This window comes from Mustela putorius, unplaced genomic scaffold (assembly GCF_011764305.1).
Source record: "Mustela putorius furo isolate JIRA1106 unplaced genomic scaffold, ASM1176430v1.1 tig00003834_pilon_pilon_pilon, whole genome shotgun sequence".
NCBI lineage: Eukaryota > Metazoa > Chordata > Mammalia > Carnivora > Mustelidae > Mustela > Mustela putorius.
This window is the reverse complement of record NW_025421987.1, coordinates 56,187,556-56,209,365: the sequence shown is the minus strand read 5'-3', so window position 1 is coordinate 56,209,365 and position 21,810 is coordinate 56,187,556. Positions and strand designations below refer to the sequence as shown.

The 21,810-nt window shown below is 36.8% G+C and overlaps 1 long non-coding RNA gene across 2 annotated transcripts in view; it reads right to left on the bottom strand.

Annotated features, from left to right (window-relative positions):
• LOC106006099 overlaps positions 1 to 20,398 on the bottom strand; it is a 76,736-nt gene extending 56,338 nt beyond the window's left edge. For both annotated transcript variants that reach the window (XR_001179978.2, XR_001179977.2), the window contains exons 1-3: positions 20,317 to 20,398; positions 18,048 to 18,084; positions 12,159 to 12,277 (exon numbers count right to left, since the gene is read on the bottom strand). This is a non-coding gene — a long non-coding RNA (uncharacterized LOC106006099). The remainder of the gene's footprint in view (positions 1 to 12,158; positions 12,278 to 18,047; positions 18,085 to 20,316) is intronic.
• Between the last annotated feature and the right edge of the window lie 1,412 nt (positions 20,399 to 21,810).

Below are 21,810 nucleotides of genomic sequence, written 5' to 3'. Positions count from 1 at the left end.
TCAAATAAATACATACAATCTTTAAATAGAAAGAAGAAAGGTCTCCTTCATTCTACCAAACTCTCTATCTGGGTTTATAGATTAGAAGTGAATTTTTTTTTTTATTTTTTATTTTTTGTATGAAAGTCTGGAGACTGCTTCTAGAATGCTGGTAATTCATTCAAGGAAATACTATCCAGGCATAAAAAGGCCAGTTGTTGAAGCCAGAATTGCCAGTGCATTATTGCTCTTTTTTGTACAGTTTGGCATATGTTGAGAATGTATTTGGGACTATGCTGCAGTTCAGCTCGTTAGAACATGAGTTTAAGTTCATATTTGGAGAAACATGCAGAGTGGAGAAATTAATAGGAACCAATTTTAATCCTACTAATTTATTTTCTATGATACTGTCTTTTACAGAAGACTTTAACCCACTATGTTTTCACATCTCAGCATTTCTTTCTCATGATTCCCTAAGACTTTGTTATAGCCTATAACCTGGAAATATAACTTTTTAAGTTTTCCTCACTAGATAAATAGGCAAAATTTGTACAAGTTCCTGTGCAGATTACAAATCAAACACAGTCTTTAAAAGAATTACTTCTCTTGCTACATCTTGTAAAACATTTTTTCCTTGCTAGTTTACACCTACTTATAAATAGACACATTTATCCTATGATTTAAATTAAGCATCCATTTGTATAACATGGTAGAAAATGTGCTTTTACTTTGACACTGGCTAGGACTAATGAGTACAAGTCCCCTTCTGCATAAGTTATGAGTATATTTTAAGAATATTTTACAACTAAAATTTAAGTACCAGTGTTTTTTCCAAGTAATACAATAGTTACAGTGTTCCCTAAAAACTCATGCTTTGTGCACTTAATTAAACTTGCCAGAAACCACCATTCCTTCTATGGAAGATACTAATACTATGGATAGAAATTTACATACAAAATATGCTTGCAGAGTTCATGGTGTTCAGAGTTAAAACATGCAACTTAAATTAGACCAAGTTTTATATAAATATTCTGTGGGAATTAAAAATATTTAGAGCTGAGTCAATAATTTTTATACATATACATGAATGTATATGTGTCTGTAATTATTTATTTCTGTTTTCCAAATTGCTTGCCTCAAACAGCTGAGATGAAATCAGCCTAATTCTGAGATAAATGCAGCTTTCATTTGACACAAATAGTACACAAAGGTAGGTCCCTGAAAAATCTGAATGTTAAAATCTCTAAAACTTATTTTAGCCAATTCTGAGACATGACAATTCAAATCAAATCACTTTATTTTTGTTTGTTTTGAGCAAATCATATTGAAGTGTGTGTGTGTGTGTGTGTGTGTGTATACATACATACACACAGAGATCACTGGTGTATAAGTTAATTAATTTTCACAAAACAAACACATCTGCACAGTGAAGACTTATGTCCAGAAACAGAATACTACTATATCCCAGAAGTCTCCTTCATATGCCCTTCTAGTCACTACCCTATCCACAAAAGAAGGCATTATCTGATTTTTAACACCATAGGTTAATTTTCCTTACCTTCAAATTTTATATAAGTGGAATCATATAACATATACTCATCTATGTCCTTTTTTCCACTCAATATTATGTTTGCAAAATTTATCCATGTTGTTTTACATATTTTTCACTTATTCACATTTCTGTTTAGTATAAAATAATGATTTTAAAACATCATCTTTCATGACTATATATACTATGTTAAAGATATTGTATTTAAAAAAATACTACTTTAAGAGTCACTGGCTTAAACCTAGCATTGTAACAGGGCATAAAATTTGGTATCAGAGGACCTGAAGAAAAGTTAGTAGCAGAACCCCTTTATAACTCTTCCTTCCTAGGCAGGAAAAGCTGACCTTACTTCTTAGTTTACATAGCAAACCCCTATTAAGAAGCTATTTTATCTCTGGGTAAGATACAAATATAATGATCTGAAGGGGCAAGTGCACCCCAATGTTTATAGTAGCAATGTCCACAATAGCCAAACTATGGAATGAGCCAAGATGTCCATCGATGGATGAATGGATAAAGAAGATGTGGTTTATATACACAGTGGAATATTACTCAGCCATCAAAAGGGATGAATATTTACCATTTACATTGACATGGATGGAACTAGAGGGTATTATGCTGAAGAAAATAAGTCAATCAGAGAAAGACAATTATCATATGTGGAACATAAGAAACAGCACAGAGAATCACAGGGGAAGGGAGGGGAAACTGAATGAGAAGTAATCAGAAAGGGAGACAAACAATGAAAGACTCTTTTAACTATAAGAAAAAACTGAGGGTTGCTGAAGGGGAGGATGGTGGGGGGGGAATGGGGTAATTGGGTGATGGGCATTAAGGAGGGAAGGTGATGAGAGGAGCACTGGGTGTTATATCCAACTGATGAACTATCAAACTCTACATCTGAAACTAATGATGTACTATATGTTGGCTAACTGAATTTAAATTTAAAAAGGGGGCTATTGTAATTTACCATATTCTTAATGTAGCAGACCCTATTTGTTGGCTCATAAAAGAACTACTAAAACTAATTGCTTTCAAAACCAAAGCTAAAATTTTTCTCCCTTTCCTCTATAGAGGGTGAAAAGTCTAGGTATATATTTTTTCTCAACCTTTCTAACAATTAGGCATGGCCATGTAAAACAGTCCTGCCAGTGAAATTTAAGAGGAAGTTTTCTGGGGATTTCTGAGAAAGACTTTGCTTTTTTGTATGGAGAAGGCAAAAGAATAGCCAATATTGAGAGAGAACAACAAAGTTGGAAGAATCATACTATCTGACTTTAAGACTTAACTAAAAAGCAACAGTAACCAAGATAGTGTAGTATTAGCAAATGAATAGAAAAATAGATCAATGGAACAGAATAGAGGACCAAGAAATAGACCACCATATATACAGTCAATTAATCTTTGACAAAGGAGCAAAGGCAACACAAAAGAGCATAGATAATCTCTTCAACAAATGGTGCTGGAACAACTGGACATCTATATGTAAAAATTAAATCCAGAAACAGACCATATACCCAACACAAAAATTAACTTAAAATGAGTAACAAACCTAAATGTAAACTGCAAAACTACAAAACTCCTAGAATATAATGTACAAGAAAACCTAGATGACCTCTGGTGTGGAGATGCTTTTTTTTGATACAGCACCAAAGCCACAATTCATGAAAGAAATAATATGGACTTCATAAAATTAAAAGCTTCTGTTCTGTGAAAGACAATGTCATGAGAATGAGAAGACAAACCATAGACTGGGAGAAAATACTTGCAAAAGACACTTCTGATAAAGGACTTATCCAAAATATATAAAGAACTCTTAAAACTGAATAATAAGAAAACAACCTGACTAAAATGTGGGTCAAAGACCTTAATATACACTTCAACAAAGAAGATATATGGAAGGAAATGAGCATATGAGAAAGTGCTCCACATCATATGTCATCAGAAAAATGCAAACTAAAACATCAGTGAGATACCACTATACTCCTGTTAGAATGGCCAAAATCTTGAGCACTGAGAACACCAAATGTTGGCAAGAACATAATTCACTGATGATGGGAATGCAAAATGGTACATCCACTTTGGAAGACAGTCTGGCGGTTTTTTACAAAACTGAACACACTCTTACTATGTGATCCAGAAAATACACTCCTTGGCATTTACCCAAAGAAGCTGAAAACTCATGTCCACACAAAAAGCTGCACATGAATGTCTACAGCAGCTTTATTCATAATTGCCAAAACCTGAAAGCAAACAAGATTTTCCTCAATAGGTGAATGGAAATAAACTGTGGTATATACAAACAATGGAATAGTATTCAGCATTAAAAAGATATTATCTGGGTGTATGAGTGGCTCAGTTGGTTAAGCAACTGCCTTCAGCTCAGGTCATGATCCCAGACTCCTGGGATCGAGTCCCTCATCAGGCTCTCAGCTCCTCTGACTTTCTCCCCTCTCATGCACTCTCTCTCTCTTAAATAAATAAATAAAATCTTAAAAAAAAAAAAAAGAAGAAGAAGAAGGAGAAGAAGAAGAAATGATCTATGGAGTAGCCTTAAATGCATATCAATAGGAGAAAGAAACCAATGTGAAAAGGCTACTTTTTGTGTGACTCCAGCTATACAACATTCTGCAAAAGGCAAAATTGTGAAGACACTAAAAAGATCAATGGTTTCCAGAGGTAGGGATGGGAGGAAAGGATAAATGGGTAGAGCAAAGAGGATTTTTAGGATAGTGAAAAGACTTTTTATGATAATATAATGATGAATATATGCCACTGCACATTTGTCCACACCCACACAATGAACAACACCAAGAATGAACCCTAACATAAACTATGAACTTTGGGTGATTATGATGTGTTAATGTAGGTTCATCAATTGTAACAAATGTACTGTTCTGCTGAGTGATGTTGATAATGGAAGAGATATATGTGTTTAGCAGGGAATATATAAAAAATCTCTGCACCCTCTCCTTAAATATATTATGAACCTAAAAATAGTCTAAAAATTAATATTTTAACAAATAAATATGACAAGAAAGGGGAAAAATGACAATTCAAAAAGAGGTAAGCATAAGAGAACAAGTTATCGATGTCATTCTTGACCTTATCTTCCTATCTTTCTTCTGAATATGATTCAGCAGTACTATTGTGACCATGAAATAATGAACATGGAAATGAAAAGGTGATACACCTAAAGTGGTCAAGCCAAAATACGATAATCAGCATGTTATTTGAGCTTTCCATTAATGCAGCTAAAACTATGTCATTGATATACTATTTATCCAAGTAATCAAGATAGAAACATGAACTGAAGAATATTGCATAAAACTATGCTGTATTTTACATTGATTTCTTGAAAAAAAAATACTGACTGAAAGTATAAAACTGGGTGATCATCCCACATGAATTATGCCTAGTTATGAGATAACTGCAGTACTTTCAGATTATTTTCTTTAAAACAGTATTGTGAATTTCTTGTTGTGGCAGCATAACTTGAGCAAACATCCAAATATCTTACTATTGAGACTCTCTGGGGTCCACTGGAGAATGCTGATGGTAGACTGCTACTTACGCACCTTGCAGGAATCCCCAGAGGTCAATGGACTTCAAACAATTATTATTTCAGCAGTTACAGAAAATATAATTTAACATCTTCCTTTAAACAGGTAGACTACTGTAATGATAGTTCTGAAGTGGTTTATTGTCTCATTAAATTAACAGTTTCCCACAGACTCTTGGGGTCTGGTTTTGGGGTTGAGATGTTAGGGGAAAAGCATTTAAAAGTCCTTTGCTCCTCCTGTTGAAAGTGATTAATCCTTTATTTGCACCTATTTATTCTTATTTGTAGCAAAAATCCCTTTATCTCTCCCTTACTGGCTTTCTAAAACTACATCTAAATAAAAATAAATTATACTTCAGCTTTTTTTTAATTTAAAGCACATCTGATGTTTATATCTATATCTGGATATATCCCAATAGGTATTTTATGAGTATTTAAAATCTATCTTAAAACATGGCATCTTACTAACAATGTATATTTCTTATGTTTGTGCTAAGACCATACACTGTGTTGAGTTGGTTTAAACAATGCAGTTAGAAAATCTGTTCTCAAATTCCATTGTTAGTAATTTTGTAGTAGAGAGGTTCAGGAATCATAAGAAAAACTATGTTAACATTCCTGCTTTTTTGTTTGGAGAAGCACTGTTTTTATACAATTGAGGGCCCAATTAATGAATTTTTCTATTTTCTCTATATTTTATAGCAGGAAAATCAAGGAATTTGGGGTTTACAGAACAGTTGTGTGGTATATGTAAAACTGAAAAATATCTGCATATTCAGAGCCCCTGCTTTTGATGTCTAGACTACTTTAATGGACCTCATTCACTTAAACTAAAAATCACACTGAGGCATAGAAATGATGACAAATATTTCCCAGAAAAGCCCAAAATGAGCATTCTTTCTTGTAATCCACTGATTGTAAATAGAAGAAAAGCATCAAAGAACTCTGATATGATCTTTTAAAAGTACATTTTCCATGTTATATTAAATTTCTAAAATTTTATTCATTTAGGAAGATAAATAGGAAAATAAAATTCCATATAAAAAGAAATAGATACAACTACTCACATTTCCCAAATGACAAATAATATTATAGCTAAGACTTGCAGACACCCAATGTTATTTATCAAACCATATGCAAGCATAGTGTAAGGAGAAAGTGCTTATGTAGTATGTAAGCCAGCCTTTGACCAGCTCTGGCACCTGACCAGAAGTCGTATTTTTGGAGGCACAGATGTCTTCAGCACAGATAGTGTTCTATTTAACACCAGGAGCATGTCTTTTTCTACTTACATTTCCTGGAAAATAAGCACATATTTTGTAACCAGTCTATGAATAATGAAATACCTTCTCATGAATGGCTGACTTCAGAAGGTTCAGGGTTTCAACCTGGGTAAACAAGTATATATTTGTATGTCTGTCTAGGTTTATGTGTACTTGTGCTACATTTCATAAACTGTCTTACAAAAAGGTTTCTGAAGGCCTCTGCTGACTTCTACTTCCCACATTTCGTGAAGGGGTAGAGGGGGTGGCTCTTCATTGAAGGCTTCAAGTCATGTGTTTCTGTCTTGAGACAAATCACAGACTACTTTAGTAAGTAGAGCATGGATTGTCTCAAGATGCTCCCCAATCAGTAACATTCTATTGGAAGACAAAGCAAGTAAGTGCTCTTCATTTATCTGAGAGGTCCTAGAGACACTTCTGGCTCATGGAAAGAGTCAAAGTAAAACTTTGATGATATGAACTAAAATGAGAAAGAATACCCATATGTCCTAATAAAGGAAGAAACAGAGGCAGAAACCAGTTAGTCGTGTGAGTCTATGTGTGTGATGTGTGGTGTGTCAGAGTAGGGGGGAGGGTCAGCCATAAGGGGTCTGACCTCTAGACATTAATTCCTCTTGTTACATTCAGCATCTAAGTTTTTGATTCCTTTAATTATGTCCATTGCACCTTGGTGAAAATGCTGAAACATCCTCTCTTCACATCCCTCCCCCAACACTCCCCATACACACACATAGAGATGGATAAACTCAGATGGATAAAAAGAAGATCCCTCAAGGTTCTTTTCATGAAGACAGAAGATAGAGTGGGTTTGCAAAATGGCCACAAAGATTACCCAGGCATCCTTTAACTGGGGACTCAATGAGTTTCTTTGGGTTCTCAGAGACTGGATGAGATGGAAACTACAGAGATAATTAAAAGTCAATATACATTTTAAATTCCATTTTTGTTTAAAGAAAGTTACACAAAGTTGTGAAAACAATTCATATGTTGCTTATTACCTAGAAATTTAGCCCAATGTTCAGAGTAGCATTGTCGAGAATAACCAAAATATGGAAAGAGCTGAGATGACCTTCAATAGACAAAAAAAGAATATGTGGTCCATACATACAAGGGAATATTACTCAGCCATCAGGAAGGATGAATACCCAGCTTTTTCATCAACATGGATGGAACTAGAGTAGACTACACTAAGTGAAATAACTCAATTATCATATGGCTTCACTTATTTACACAACATAAGAAATAGCATGGAGAACATGAGGAGAAGGAAGGGAAAAATGAAGGGGGGGAAATCAGACGGGGAGATGAACCACAAGAGACTATGGATTCTGAGAAACAGAGTTTTAAACGGGAGGAGCATGGGGTGATGGGTGAGCCTGGTGATGGGTATTAAGGAGGACCTGCATTGCAGGGAGCACTGGTGTTACACACAAACAATGAATCATGGAACACTACATCAAAAACTAATGATGTACTGTATGGTGACCAACACACCATAATTTTAAAAAAAAGAAGGGGGCATCTGGGTGGCTCAGTGGGTTAAGCCTCTGCCTTCAGCTCAGGTCATGATCTCAGGGTCTTGGGATTGAGCCCCACATCGGGCTCTTCACTCAGCAAGAGCCTGCTTCCCCCTCTCTCTCTGCCTGCCTCTCTGCCTACTTGTGATCTCTCTCTCTCTGTCAAATAAATAAATAAAATCTTTAAAAAAAAAAAAGAAGAAGAAGATTGAGGGGGAAAAAAAGAAATTTAAATAAATATCTGTAACATTTTCTATCCATTTGGGTTTTGAGTTGCCAAGTGGATTCTGGGCTTTATTTTTTTCTGAGGTAATTCTGTTACATTTCAATATCAGTACGTGGCCATGGTGCCTGATTTAGGTATCCTTGTCTGAACAGAGTATAAACCATGCAATTAAAAATCCTAAATCATACATAAATGGTTATTTTCTTTTCAAACATACAATTACTCAAAAAGCAAACAGATTTTTTCCCTAAGTACATACATTTTATGTGCATTTAGTTCGTATGAATTTCCATTACTGTAAAATTTTTTCCAAGTCTGTACTGATTCATCAATTTAAAAGTGATATTAATCTCTGCACCCCCAATAATATTTTGAAAATGATAGTAAATTGTAAATTGTATTTGTACTAATGGTGGCACCATTGTAGGTATTATATAGAAATAACAGCTCTGCTTTGAGGGACTGAGTCTTGCATTTTGCAAGTATTATTATACAAGAGTTTCAGAGATGCATACCTTGTATAAAATGTGCCCACCCTGTAATTATATGATCATTGTGAAATATTCAGACAATCAAAACATATAAAGAAGAAAGTAAAAATCATCCATAAGCCTAATACTAAGAAATATAATTATAGTCTTTGAAAAAAAAAACTGCTAAAATGTTTAAACAAAATATTAACATATTTTCCTTATGATAAAAAATTAGAATAAGGTTAGAAGAAATATTTTATTAGTTAAATACCTCAATCACTTAACTACTAATGCTCCTTAACTCCTGCTTATTCAGATTTATCTTCACTTCCCACTCTTTGATTTGAAAGGAGCACAACCAAATGCCTTCAGCCACACAGTGGTCCTCCTCAATCCCTCAATCCTTGCTCCTTAAGACCAAGTCCCTTTGATTATACTTTGAAATACACCTCCATTCCTCCATCTTTGCTCTCACTCCCCTCATCTACTCCTCCATCATTCTGTACCTAGACTATGCAAGAGCCTCATCTTTGTCTCCCTGCTTTCTTCCATTTCTGTCCCTTTAAAATAGTCTCTCATTCAACAGCTAATTCCAGGCTGTTTATTCTAATAATCAAATTATTAGATTTATTTATTCAGTCATTCATGGCCTTGAACCTATTTTGTACTCCAAACTTTCCTAGGCACCAGAGATACATCAGTGAATAAAACAAATCTCCTCTCTTGATGCAACAACTTACAGGTTCTGGGATTTCTCAGGACTTCTCAGGCCTTCATGTTCTTTCTCAGATGCCTGTTTAGGGAAGACTTCTGTGTCCCCCAGTCCACCCCATCCCACCCCACCCCACCTGCTGGATTAAGTGCACATACTTGTATTTTCAGGATTTCCTGTGCATTCCTATCTCTCAGCAGCTACCTACAGTATACTATCATGGTCAATTCCTTTGCATCCTTCCTATGTTAGACTATGAAGTCCTCCTAAGAAGGAACTCTGTGCTTCCACTCTTGTTTTTTAGATGACATCATGACCCCATGACCTAACTACCAGTTATTGGAATACTTGTTTGGAAAAAAAAAGGCCCAGAGAATTTAATTTCAGTATCATACAGAAATGAAGCAGCAAATAAAAAACCTAATGAAGCGTCTCAGGCTCAGAATTCCATTCTGGGTTTTTCTTTCTTGTATCTCTAGACGTATTTTAGAATCTGATTGGTAGAAAATGGCCCTAGATAAGGTAGGGATCACATAAAAGGGAACAGGTTTGTGGAGACTAAAAATACAGTTAATACCAAACCCATTTTTAACCTTCCAGCTGGGTGATTACAAATTAAATAAATTCAAGACTTATTTTCTTAATTTTATAATTTCTTAATTTCATTTCATAATTGATATGTAGGTCATGAAATATCTAGCCAGTTTTCCTGCAGGCAGATGAAAATGCGGTATGATGCTTAATGGTGGATTATATCCATGCAGTATGAGTTTTTATTTATTTCAATTACTGGCAATTTTCTGACTCTTCTCCTTGAGGTCTGGGCCTATCCCTTAGGCCTATTCATCTCCATCCCTTCTGTTTTTCCAGGGATAGGAATGTAGTAGGGTGTGTTAGACAGTGGTTTACAGTCAAACATAATTGGTCACATTGCTCAAAAAATATGTTTTTTTCTGAGATTCTGTCTGCAGAAAGAACATTGAATCCACATGTGTTGTTTTCTCCTGTTGCCACTGACATCCAACGGTCAACATCTGGTCTGTTTTTGGTTTTAAAAAACTTTTTGTTTTGTTTTGTTTTGTTTTTTGTTTTAATGTGGCTTTCCTATTTTTCTAAACTTATCCCAGATGCCAAGATTGTCCAAATTCTAACCTTTTTTCCAGGCTTTATTTTGTATGGATAATGGTTCAGTAAGTGATTATTATTACTTTCCTCTGCGAAATGAAAGACGATAATCCTTCTTTATGTTCTCTTAAGCTTTTCTAAAGATGAATTGGCTTTTTAAAACAAAATATTTTAAAGTAGAATTTTATGCTTTTTTAATTAAAGGGGTATTTTTTAAATAATTGAAAAAAGCTGGCTTAATATATCAGAACAATAATATATTCTTCATCTTGGCTCAGGAGGAATTGGCTTGATTTTGCAAAGACCAAAGTATTCATTTTTCTTGGTGTGAATTCATTCACCTTCTTAATCTTGGTTTAGAATATATAATATTGTATGGAAAGTGGAGATCGGAGAACTTAGGACACCCTTTGAGTTTTATTAGGAGGAAATAAAAATTCACATTAAAACTTATCTTGGAATGACTCACAGATTCAACAGGGATCATTCTCCAAAATAAAAATGGCCCTATATTTAGGGGAAAAAAGATAATAAGAGGCTGTGCCCAGCCCGAGTTTTAATTCTTAAAGAACCAAAATTCTCTGTTCAACCTTAACCCATGTGAATTTCTTAAATCTCAGCCGATTTTACTTTAAAACTGGAAAGCATCAGGACCACCATGAAAAAACAGACAATAATTTGGTCTTAAAAATTATTAAGTAAATATTGATTTTTCAGGAGAAAAACTCAAACCACAGACATCCACACCCAATAACTAGCTAATCTACTCTAAGTGCCAAAGATGAATAGTAAAAAATAGAAAAAGAAACTATAGCTTTTATCCACACTTCAAAAAGTATATTAAATACCAAAGGCAAATTTCAGTTATCTAGAGCTTAGATTGGTAAATACTTGACTTCTTTGGTTTTACAAATTTAATGTTTTTTAATTAAAATGATCAAAATAAAGTGCTATTTAAATAATTCTCCTACAGTTCTTATTCCCTTTTCCCTATGACTAGGGACTAAGAACGTTGGTCATTTTTGCTCAAAAATTACTTGAAACTATTTAGTTTCTTTTCCTCAAAAATTAGCATAAATATTGCTGACAATTCACACTTCTATCTTATTGTCTTTCATTAAGAACATTTAGCCTGAGAAGGTACAAAAGGGGACACAAGTTCTATAGAGTGTTCATATTCAAGTTGATGATTAATCTTTTCAAATGTTTTAATGTTATTATGTCTAGAAATCATTCTCTGGTGCATTTTCTAATTTATACCACCGTATATCAGGATTTTCTTTTATGAAACTGATTTCTGTATGCAGTATTATGAATATGATTATTAAGGTTCTAACACATGATCTTGGGTACATCATAAGAGCTGGTGTGCATTGAATGCTACAATTTGTCAAGTTCACATTTGGGAAAAATAGGATTATAGTGAAATATGCTTTGATGATAAGGATGAGAATTTTTATCAGAAAATTAACACGCCCCCCCCAAAAAAGAAAATTAACATGGTCCAAAGATGATTTATAAAATCGTCATTGTCCAGAAGTCAGCTCCATAAAAACTACAGATTACGTGAAAAGAATTCCCCTTGCTTCCTAATAAAGAAAGTGCCCTCTGTAACTTCAAGGTTGGTTACCTGTCTAAAAACTTGAGTGTCAAGGATCATCATTAAAAGGCTGATTTTGTTTTTCTCACTTTAGCACATAGTAAGTTATCTTTTAAAGCAAACTCTACTTACGATTTTAGGATTTACGCAAACATGAAATTAGAGTCCAGTCTTCCAAATCATCTTTTTTCCATAAAAGTATAGAATCACGTGATTCCTGGTCTTGGATTTTCACTAGAGTCACAAGATTCCTATAGCAAACAATGAAAAATGAATAGAGACAAGATCAGAGAAAGGAAAAAGACCCCCCTTCCATATTATGTCATAGCCAGGCACTTCATTCTATATAATTGATTACTCTGAAATTGACTTCGATATTTAGTCCTTTTCATTTTTTTTGTTTGTTTGTTTTTCTTCATCTTCAGAGGGTTAAAAAAAAAAAAAGTTTCAGGTTAGAGGAAGTAACAAGTTAGGCATTAGAAATCAAAGGCTGCCGGATGATGCAAATGACATCACTGAAAATATAACAGTGATGATATTAATGATGCACAAACAAATGCAGCCCTGGCTTACCCTGTGACCTTGTATCCACCTTGCTTTACCAGAACAAACCCTATTTAAGGTGATCAAACCAGGTAGTGCAAGGCTTGAATTAGATTTTGGAGGGGAGACAACTTCTTTGTTACACATTGATTGGGTTATGCAGCTCCTTTTCTTCTTTATAATTTTAAGTGTTTATCATGTAGATGTTGTTGAATACTGGCCATCTTTTCCCATCCTAACTGCATAATAGTAACACAATTTGCCTTGGATATCTATTAAGCTGGCGTTACTGGTGATGCTGGTTGCCTATTATGTGTACACCATTCCTTCCTGGGCAAGGAATGTGGTAAGGAATTATCTATTATCCTCGATATCCAGAAAAGGAAAAAAATGGCAGGTGCTTGCTGCTGCAGCAGCTAGGATAAAAGCATATAATATTGATATTGCCAGTCATACACTCTCAACCAGTAAATCCACTTTGGAGTGAGGTATGCAAAGATGCAGGGACAAAGGAGATATTGTCCTGGTACAAACAGCAGAGACAACAGTTCCAGGGTTAGCACTGGCAATGGTTCCAATGGCAGAAAAGGTCCAAGATTGGGGGTAACGGTGGGGGTGGGGCAGTATCTGGCATCCTGCAGCTGTGGTCATAATTTTATCCTAGTGTTTCCTGAGGAGTAACTTTAGCTGTGTTCCTGGTGTTCAGTCTTTCTTGATTCCTGCTTGTTTTCTGAGCCTAATATTCAAAATTTGCTACAAATTCTGTGAGTACCCCCACAAGCTTTTTGAGAAATTCCTTTTGTATTTAACTCATCCAGGGTCATTCTGGTTAGTTTGAAGAAGAAACTCTGATGGTTAAATGGCTTGAATAGAGAAGTTTTTGCTTTCTGGGTCTGGAAATAGCCAATTCGTATGCTTGCTTTGGTGCAGATTCCATTCACTAGTAAGGAAAAGTATTGAAAGCCAGCTGAATTTATCAACTGCTGATAAGTGCTTGCTGTCCATTCTAACCTCTCCAGAATTTTCCCTAGATCATCAACAAAATATTAAAAGTGAAATAACTTTCTCTCTCCACTTCTTTTTTAACTGGTAGGCTCAGTTCTTCCTTCTTTATGAAAATTTTCTAAAGGCTTTGCTATAAACAATGCATCATGCATCTAAAGAAATCTGATCATTTGCTGTTATGCTCATAAAAATCTCCATCCCACCATTGTTCTTTCTCAGTGGCAAGAGCACTGGACCAGAAGTCTGGAGAACATACTTCCTAGTCCTTGTTCTTTTCCTAATTGATTTTTGACCTTCGTCAATGATTTCATCTTTCTTACATACCAGTTGCCCATGTATAAAATGTGGGAAGGAAACCTCAGGAAGGTGGGCTGTTATCACTGCTTCTTGTATTACTTCTTACTTCACACAATCTGATTTCATAAGAAAATGTTTTAACAGGGAAAAATTTGCCCTATTCTCCCCAGCCCCTCAACAGAAGCATTATTATCCATCCTTCAATAGAACATAAGGAGAAAACGGGGGCAATAAAAGCAGAAAAAGAAAAAAAAAACCTTGTTTTATTTTGATAGAAGTTCATGAAATATTGCAACTCAGTTTCAATTTTCTGGAGCTCTGTACAATTAGTTAATCTTAATTATTGCCTAGAGAAACCAAACATGCTTAATTCCAGGGTTTTAAAGAATTCCATTCATTAAAATAAAGGAGTCAGGCATAGGTAGAGCGATATTTTTATGAAGCACTAGACTTGTAATTTTCCAACATCTGTAGGGAGTTAAAAAACAATCACTATGATCATTTCAGTTACTCTGAAGCCAGAAATATGAGTAATCCTTAGACGTTTTATGGGTCCTACAAAATCATCAAATAGATTTTCAAAAAGTGTTTGCAGTAAGAACCACACCTCTTTTTTTCTGGCCATGGAAAAACCATGTAAAATAGATTCTCAATGAAGCCAGCATTGTAAGTAACAGACACAGAGTTTATTTTTAGAGGCTGGGTTGCCATTAGTACATGGTTGGACACTTTCTAGTCTGACTTAAACACACAAGAGACACCTTCCTGATATACTCCACCCTATATAAAGTATAAAACATAAGGTTCTAATAATAGGGATACACCTAATAAATGCATTGATGGGTGTTTTTTCTTTCGACACAATTAAATTACCCTAAGCCGTATCTAGTTAATGAGGCCTTAAATTGTCAGAAATAAATCGGTGCACTCTGCCTTAACTTCCCCATGAGGCAATGGGAGTCACTGCTCTTTTCAGCTACTTAAATTTATTTTGGACCCTCTGCCTATCTAGTGAAGGTCCCTTTAGTGAGACCAGTCAGGGACTCCAGCTGCCTGTCTCCTCCCTAAGAGTGCCACATAAGTCTCCTCTACTGGAAGCTACATTGTACTAACAAAGAAAGCTGGCAAGCAGCTGTAATTGGGAAGTTTAAGCTTGGGAATATTAGGAAAAGACACTTAGTTCTGCATCACCCTTGAGCATTTTTAGAAGGTGTGAGGTACTTCTGCTTCTAATTAAAACCAGAGGAAACACTGAATGAAGGCCAGGCTCACATGTAATAAAAGAGATGTGTATTTTGACAGGCTTTTTCCCTGGTAGTTACTACATCTTTACCCTGACTTTTCAAATTTCTGTAGTAAGGGAGCGTCACTCTCATTCAACTTTTCAATTACAGAATAACATGACCATGTGCCTAAGGAAGGTGATATGATGATTTAAATTCCTATTAAAGTATACGTGACCGACATTAGATTATTTCTGAAGGCAGGTTAGGATAAGAAGAAGAGTATTAAGATACTAAGAGTGTAAAAAAATGTTGGAAGTTGGCCAGGAAACATAATTCATCCACAGATTAACATGGGGAAGCTGGTATTTAGGAGGGACTTTTGAGCTAACTTGACGCTTACCCACTAGGCTTACAGAGAAGCTGCAAGGTGACTTTTGTTTTAACGGGGAACCCTTGGTCAGGCTTGACTTGATGTTCAAAGACTACATCACGTAAATGTTGTCAACAGAAATCCCAGGCTGACTTTTTGTTTATTGCCAGTCTCTGTCTGTTATGTGAATTTCTTGGGGGTAAGGAGTATTACTGTTCTATACACCACTGGAGCCCAAGCACCTGAAAAGTGTCTGGTACATGAGAAGGACTCAATAAATATTTGTCTTAGGAAGGAAGGAGCAGAGGCCTATTGAGACCACCCAGTGACAGAAAATCTGGGGCATGCGGTCTTCGGTAGTCCAATGAACATGTAGCTATGTTCAAGAAGTCTGTGGTATAAACAAATGAATTTATAACATACCCAAAGGAGTGTGGTTATAAGAGAGTTGACACATCATTCGCTTGGCAAGGTTTATCTCACTATGTTCACTCACCCCAAAGCTTGCTCTGGCCTCTGACTTACCTCCCACAGCATGCAACTTTCATTCTTAAGCATGCCCCCAATCTGGCCACTGCCCAACCATGTTAAGTCCCATGTTCATCGTGTGGTATAAATCTGAGAGTGAGATTAAATCTTTAGAGGAGGGAACTAATGGATCCACCTAGCAACAGAAGAGCCTGAGGAAAGGGGAAGAGGGTAGAAAGAAAGGAGCTCCATGAAATCTGAGCGCATGGAAAGGGTGATGGGAGCAAAAAAAACTCTATATACTTTAAAATCTGGCTCTGGATTTGCCCTGTCTCAAATGCTGACTGTACCAGCCTGTAAAACATTTAGAGAGATGCACAACTGTGCAAACAAAGCAAATTGCAAACCAGTTTTAGTAATTTCTCAATGAAGAGATTACCCTGTAATTCTCTGTGAACCTCCTATTTTGCAAGCCCAAAGGGAAAATAGTTTGTTCTAGACACGTCTATCATTGCTTGTCCCACCCTCAGCTAGTTGGAAGGGAAACTGCCCTTGCCTTCAAGTCCCTGCTGAACACGCACAACCATGCTCACTGGCCTCCTCTATAAAATATGGTCAAAATAGTATCTGCCTCCCAAATTGTTATTGGGATTAAATGAATCATGTCTAGAGTTTTTAGGAGACTGTCTGGCACTTAGTAAGTATCAAATAAATGTCAGCAGTGATAAGGACTGTGATGGTAAGAGATGACAGTGATGATGTTTATAATAATGTCAACACACTACTAGGTATGACTGACTGGATAGGACAGGGTCCTAGCCAAAAGTTACCAATCAAGAAACTGCATGTTGTTTTCTGATTTCTGTGGCCAGTTTCCAGCAGTGAGTTGCACCAGTCAGAGCCTTTCTCAGAGAACCAACCAATAGTGACTGATAAAGGTCATGAGTGGGGTGGCCCCAATGTGGCAGTTGAAGGTTACAATCAGAAGGAGAAAGTAACTGAAAGAAAAGTGAGTGAAAAATAGGCATTGTAAGAAATGCACAAAGAAACTAAAACACTTACAGAGAGAAAGAGAATGCAAACCCTGAGTGATCAGCACCTGGCCTGCCTCTTAATTCTGCTGCTCTCACTACTGGTTTCTTAAATGTTCTCCTAGATTCCAACCCTCACTCCTGACTTCTAGTTTTTTAGCTTTTTTTGTTTTAAGATTTTATTTATTTATTTTACAGAGATCACAAGTAGGCAGAGAGACAAATAGAGAGAGAGGAGGAAGCAGGCTCCCTGCTGAGCAGAGAGCCCAATGCGGGGCTCCATCCCAGGACCCTAGGATCATGACCTGAGCCGAAAGCAGAGGCTTTAACCCACTGAGCCACCCAGGCGTCCCCTGACTTTTAGTTTTAAATCCATTTGAGTTTGAGTGGTTTTTATGTTTCATGAGCCCAAAGACTCCTTGCTGGATTTTAAAAATACTTTTTATAGTATAATTAGTCATACTACAAAAAATGAGTCAGACATTATCTGGCTACAAGACTTCCTTTCAACTGTGGTTTACAAGTTTTAGAGCATACCAATGATTACAAACACTGGTTAACAGATTCAGCTGTTTATGCACATTGGAATTTCTATGGATAGTCCCTTCTATGTAATTCCATCCTCATGGGCACTACAAAGAGATGGTGATGTTAGTGATCTGAACCCAGGACTGGGGTAGCAGAGGAGTGTCAGGCAGCGCAAACTCAAATGCCTACAGGAGACACTAATGCATAAACCAAGTACAATTTACTACAGAGTGGTAGCAATTCTGCCAATTGAAGAGGCATGCCATCCTGCGTCTCTCTGGGCCCCTTCCCAAGAAGAGAATTTCTCCTCAGATCAGTCTTCTGTTGACGGATGGAAATATGTTTCCAATATAAAAACTGGAAATCCAAAATTTAAAAACTTGAATCTTCTGATTTTTAAATGTTGGAAACTAATTTAATTTTTAAAACTAGATATGGTCTGAGGAAAATGTGTCTGTAGACCCAGCTTTATCTGAGGCTGCCAGCATGCATCCTTTGATTTAATGGGATGAGAAGTCCTCTCTGGTAAGGAGCTGGATGCCTCACAACTTACCATATTTCCTAAGTCCCCAGCTGGCTATGTGGTTACACTGTAAAAAGACAAGAAAGGGGAGAATTATTTTGAGATGTTTTGCCTGAGGGAAATGAAAAAAGTACATCAACATTAATCTAAAAGATTCGAGAACAAGTTAGCATAATTATCTTCAAATTATGGATCCTGGTAATAATGCATACATAATAATGCAATAATGCCTTTTGTACTGAAACAAAACTGTGTTGTGTCTCCTAGCATATTTGTATGTCATTTTGCAATTGTCTTCTCCAGCATGTACATTTCAACAACGATGTCTAAGAAAATCACAATATGCGGGTAATTTTTAAACTTTTTTTTCCTGTTCCTAACAGATTCAGATTAAAACCATGGCTTTTAAAGTTATATTTAAACATACTCATTGTCTACGGTAGGAAAATAGTTTAAGTGATATATACGTGCATTTTAATTTCCCTAGAATGATGTGCTCTAAGTTGAAAAAAGAATTTTCCAGAATAACCTAATTAATTGCAATAGAATATACATTTTGAAGTGCAGACTATATATATAAAACATGATACAAGGCATGGCTTTCAGATTATAATTCAGTCAGTCTTCTCAGTGTGTACTACAACTATCCTCTTATTTTCAAAAGACTGTATGAGCTCTCTCTATGAAATGTAAATTTTGGTATTATGTCTTTTGCTCTAAATTCTTCAAATTTAAAGCAAAGTAGTTATAACAGAGAGATTAACTTCCTTCCACATCTTCTCTCTTAAAATCTGTGTATCTAATGCTGAAGACAAATGATGTAAGAGAATCAGTTAGTGGTATTTAAAAACTCTAGACCTCGTATGAATAAGTCTTCACTACTTTCAGTGTTAACCCCAACATGTAAAGAGTTTAGAAATTTCCAGTGTTAATCCCAATTTAGAAGAGTTTACTACTATCCTTGAAGAAGAGAACACTGAACAAACAGAAAATCAGCAACTGTTCTTAGAACCATTAGGGACTCGGGTTGGAGGGCAAACCACCCCTGAAATCTGAGAGAGACAGGTGGTGACAGGCAGAATAACAGCTACCCAAAGAAGTCCACATCCTAATTCCTGGAACTTGTAACTATGTTACTTTACACAGCAAAAGGAAATTAAGATATTAGGTGGAACTATGGTCAATAATCAACTAATATTAAAATACACAAATTACTGACTAGGCCTAATGCAATCACAAAAGTACCTCAGAAATGGGAGAATGAGACGGAAGAGAATCATAAAGGTGGCAGTGTGTAAAGTTCCCTGCCCTATGTCAATGGTTTGGAAGATGGGGAAATGAATTCACCATCAGGGATGCAAGTGGGCTTCAGGAAGTGGAAAAAACGCAGACAAAAGATTGTACCATGGAACTTCCCCAAGAAATGTCACCCTTCCAACCAGCCCAATGAGACCCATACAAACTTCTGAATCCAGAACCAAAAGATAATAAATTTGTATTGTTTTAAGACATCAAGTTTGGGGTAACCTGTTATAGTAGCAATAATAAAATAATGCACGGGCTAATCCAGAGAGTCTCAGCCCTGCAGCTTACCTGAAGCAGAGGCTACTACAGTCATAATACCAAAATGCTAATCTTTGCAAACCGCTGGAAGGTGAACGTGGACCAGCTGAGAGTGAGAAAGCCCTGGGAGCTGTAGTCTTAAGAGAGGTCCCACCATTTTCACGGTTTCACCTCTAAGAGCCCCCTACCAGGTTCTCATAATGATGTAGGAAAGCTCACCCAAGGCAGGGGGAAGGGTAGACCAAGCAACACAAAATCCACCCAGAGCCTGGAGCGCGTGAGTGGCTCCGTCTCTTGAGCACCGGACTCTTGATTTTGGGTCAGGTCTTCTCAGGGTCATGAGATCAAGGTTTGCGGCACCGGGTAACATGCTGAGCATGGAGCCTGCTGAAGACTTTGTCTCTTCCTGTCCCTCTGTCCCCGCCACACACACATACACACACCCCTTGCGCACGTTCTCTCCCTCATTCTCCCTAAAAAACAAACAAACAAACAAACAAAAAACATCCAGAGCATTCTCCCTAACAAAGGTTTATCCCTTAAGTTTACCCCGTGTGAAGTATAACTTTACTGTTTTTTGCGGGTAGTCTCTCCCTTATCCACGGAGGCTACTTTCCAAGAACCCCAGGGGACACCTGACATCTCAGAAAGTACTGAAATGCACCTACACCACGTTTGTCCCACCACATGTATACTCGGGAACTCCCTCTCAAAATTCCTTATTGTGTTTACTCACCATTCTTCTTGAGACGAGGTGAGACGCTCCAACGCCTACGTGAGGAGATGAAGAGAGGGAACGACGCAGGCAGCGAGACGCGGGGACTGACCTTCTGCTGATTCGTCAGAAGGAGAATCACCTGTTTCTGGAGACTGACTCTCGAAACTGCGGATGCCAAAACCGTGGATAAGTAGGGGACATTCACAGGAATAGCTTGGAGGAGTACTGGTTTAGGTGAACAGTTCATAAAGTGCTGGGATCAGAAGCATTACGATCATGTGGAAACCTGTTAGATCTACTGAGTGAGGGCTGAGGGAGAGGGAGAGAACGAACGGGGATGGGGTGGGGGGTGATGGCAGACATTTGTGATTTTTTTTTCAGACATTTGTGGTTTGTAAGTCTTCCAGGGGAATCTAATGCAGCTGAAATTTGAGGAAGAGCAGATCTCACACAAAGGAGGGGCACCTGGGCGGCTCAGTCGGTTATCCCTCGGACTCTTGATTTCGGCTCAGGTCATGATCTCCAGGTCATGTGAGCAAGCGCTTTTTCGGGCTCTGTGCTTGGTGGGGAGTCAGCTTGAGATTCTCTCTCCTTCTCCCTTTGCCCCTCCCTCCTGCACTCTGTCTCTCTCTCCAAAATAAATAAATAAATCTTAAAAAAAAAAAAAAGAATCTTGGAACACTGCATCAAAAACCAATGATGCATTTTATGGTGACTAACATAACACAATAAAAATTAAAATTAATAAGTAAATAAATAAAATCTTTTTTTTAGAAAAAAGAGGGCTCAAGATAGATCTCTTGCATCAACACAGGCTCTCTTGTGTGTGAGGTCATCTAGGCATGTTTTTGCTTCCTTAGGGGGCATATGAAGAATGCTGCTAAGAACCAGCAGACCTCGAGTAGCCCTGCCATACTTGAGGATAAATGCCAGGAGCCAAAGGTCCAGGGAACCCCTTTGGCCAGGTTTGGTGGTGGAGAGCATGGCTGAGACTCAGGGAGCTGACAACATCTGAAACCGACGAGGAGGAGCCAAGGCCGAAAAATGGTGGATCAACCAGCCAGTTCTACAAAGACCCAGGAGTCAAAGAGGAGGGTAAGGTGAGCTTTTTATGAGGTAGAAGGGAAAGAAGCAAACAGGGCTTGGAAGAGGTCAGACCATATACTCTCTGAATATTTGTATGAAATGGCACTGTTTTCAGTGTTTAATTTGTAAAGTTATTGCCAAACCCTTTCCCTACCCAGTGACTTAGAATTTACAGATAAATTTAAAAAGAAGACAAAATTTTGCAAATCTCTAGGGTGGAAATATTTCAATGCAACTACATAAAGCTACTTGGTCCCTTTTATTATTTAATTATTTAGAAAGTATTTGAAAATTAAAGATCATTTTTTTTCAGACGTCTCACAATCACATCTTAGGATGTGATTGTGAGAGAAAACTTCAGTTTTGAAATAGAAATACTGCAGTGATGAATTACAACCACTTGAGGGCAGTAGAAGCACATTTCTT